Genomic DNA, 3,273 nt, shown 5'->3' on the forward strand with positions numbered 1-3,273 from the left:
TGTGTGTGTGTGTGTGTGTGTGTGTGTGTGTGTCACAGCTCAGCGGTATACGTTTAACCCGGTGGCCTCATAAAGTGATAGTGACGATAAGGAAAGAAGAGCTGGAGCAGAGAGAAGGAGGGTGGCATGCAACATGGAAGGATGCTGTGAGGGTAATGAGGGATGATGTGGTATGAAGAAGCAAGAGTAAGGAATGGAAAACAGTGAAGGTCAGATAAGCAGAAATGCAGATGGAAAGTAGAAAGGAAAAGGAAATACAAAGAAAGCAATACGGTTTGGTTGTAATGAAAACCTGTCACAAAGAAAGTTTTAATTTTCTACAGAGCTTCTGGTTGATTGTTGCTATTGTCACTTACAGTAGTCACCGTGGGTGGTTTTATTTGTTCACACTTTAAGTGCTCTATGTTGTTATTCCTTGGGGAAAAAGCAAAGCACATATCAAATACACTAAAATTGAATGGAAGTGTGATGAAAGATAAAAGGGACGAAAAAGTGGGATGAAGGGCAGGAGATTAAAATCTGTATATGTCAGAAGGACGAGACAAGGATTTACCATCTGAAACCATGCAATTATTCCCTCAGTTACTGCATGCCCTACAAACACACACACACACACGCACACACACACACACACAGACGCAAACACCATATTTACTGAGCTGCATCCACAGTGCTGGAGTAGGGGTGTGTGTGTCCAAGCTGATAGCACATAATAACTTTTGTGTACCATCAATGGGAAATGCACATACCCTATTCAATGTTGACTATAAACACACACACACACACACACACACACACACACACACACACACACACACACACACACACACACACACACACACACACACAAAGACATGCACGCCACAGGCTAGAACTTTTGAGCTGACTAACTCTGGCTTGTCCCAGTTGCTGTGAGCCTAAGCAGAGGAACTGCTCTTACACACCCACACAGGCTAGTATGGCTTGCATGACATTGGTGTCACTGTAACATCGGGTCAAACTGTGTGTGTATGTGTGAGGTGAATCACTCTGACAAGAGACAATGATGATGATAAGGTTAAAGTGGGTATATGTAACTTGCTTACATTTCATCCTCTGGGAGCTATTAATATCTGTGAAATATGTTGTACCGATTCATTTAGTAGATGTTCAAGTGTTCATTAAGTGATTATGTGAAAACTTTAATGAAAAATCATGAGGATCCATCCTCTGGGGACCATGAATATTTGCAAAAAAATGTCACGGGGTATCCAAAAGTTGAGTCTAGATGTTTCAGTCTAGAATAAAGTGACTGACCAACACTGCCATCCCGAGAGCCACAGTGAAGTGAAGATATGACCGTGAAGATATAAAGCCACAATCCAGAAGGTATTTGTGAGATATTTCAAGCATGAGGAATTAGGTGGCTAACAGCTGAACATTGCTTCCTTTGCCTGTACTTCTGCTTATACACTTTTTACACAGAGAAAGTTAAAATGTAATGTTCTCTCTCTCACATTAATATTTTTGGATCATGTTCAAAATATCCTTGTTTGGGCATAAATAGGCAAACTGAATGTTATACACCATTTTTCATAGTTGCTGTTTTACACATAGTTTGAGGATGAGAGTGCACCATTAGGTCTATATAATTAATATAATATCTATAATTATAACAAGCAAACAGACAGACTTCTTTGTTTAGACTGATGAAGTAAAATGACTTTATATGATAAACTAGTATAATTCACCTCTGGAATGTAAGATGTACCCTGGAAGCGAAAATAAATGAGGTTGATGATAATTTGGGGAATGATTATCTTCCCACTACGTGAAAAAACTACAGAAGGAACTGCCCCAACAAAACTCAAGGCAATTCGACTTTAATACAGAAGCAGAGGAGAATGACTCTACTGTGACCACTTTTTCCAAACACTGAAACTGACCGCCAGTCGATAAAAGCTGTACCCTGGAGGAATGTTATATCAAGAAACCACTACTTTAAGGAGCAAAGGCCACAGACTAGGATTTCTCAGACAACGCAAACAGACTGACCTCACATAATGAAAATATGAGTTATTCAGTAGCTTAGGGTCAGTAATGTCTTAGTGCTGAGATATTGCACCAGCACATTATCTCCCACACAGCCAGGGAGGCAGTCAGGGCCCTGGCCACTTTAACCTAGAGCTGTTAGCTGTAGCGTGCAATGAACGTCACCAGCAGCAAAACACTGGACAGATCAGTTTCACCACTGGTTATTCAATGAAAGAGACAATGAGAAAGTTATGAACAATTATAAAAACACTGCTAAAAAAAAGTTATTCAACAGTGATTACTGTTCAATTGGTTCTGAATTTCCTATTTTTCTCTTTGTGTAGTAAAAAAGAGAAAATATGTAGCAATATATTTGTTAGGCGTGTTTCATTAATTGTGGACTGACATTCATTCAGATAGGTGAGTAGTCTTGAACTCAAAACATTGATACTATTTTGATTAAAAAATTGACTTTTCTAGTTCAAATGTGTACTTTCAGCAAAATGTTAAAATAAATAGTCTTGGAAATCTTGGAAATATGCACACTCAAGACAAGAGTTAGATGAGATCAATAGCACTCTTTGTAAATAAGCCAATTACCCTTAATATCCAAGTACCCATTTTAAACAATGGGCTTTGCTATGTCTCACTATTAAAAATAAATTAGACTTTTATTATCAGCAGCATTACAGTCAGTAGTATTAGTAGAAGCAGCCTAGTAGTGCAATCTCTGCACTTTTAAATTGTTTTGAACATGTTTCAGTGGCTCAGTGAGAGTTCAACTCACGGTCAATTGTTTGGTCTGCTTGAAAAGAACAAATTGAATGCACTCCAGTTCTGAAGTCCTTGCACTGGCGTCCTGTGCCTCAAAGAATTGATTTCAAAATACTTTTGCTAGTTTATAAATCACTCAACGGTTAAGGGCCAAAATACATTTCTGATCTGCTACTACACTATGAACCACCCAGACCTCTCAGGTCATCTGGGACAGGTCTACTTTCTTTCCCCAGAGTCAGAACTAAACCGGGGGAAGCAGCGTTCAGTTTCTATGCTCCTCATATCTGGAACAAACTCCCAGAAAACTGCAGATCCGCTGCTATCTCAGTTCTTTTAAATCAAGGCTGAAGACCTATCTTTTTGATGTTGCCTTTCTTTAAATGGTTGTTCATTTCTTTAATGTTTAATTTCTTATACTGCATTGTAATTTTTATTCTTGTGTTTTATCTGTTTTTTTTTTAAACTGTTTTTGTGCAAAGCCCT

The sequence above is a fragment of the Etheostoma spectabile genome, chromosome 17, assembly GCF_008692095.1.
Source record: "Etheostoma spectabile isolate EspeVRDwgs_2016 chromosome 17, UIUC_Espe_1.0, whole genome shotgun sequence".
Taxonomy (NCBI): Eukaryota; Metazoa; Chordata; class Actinopteri; order Perciformes; family Percidae; genus Etheostoma; species Etheostoma spectabile.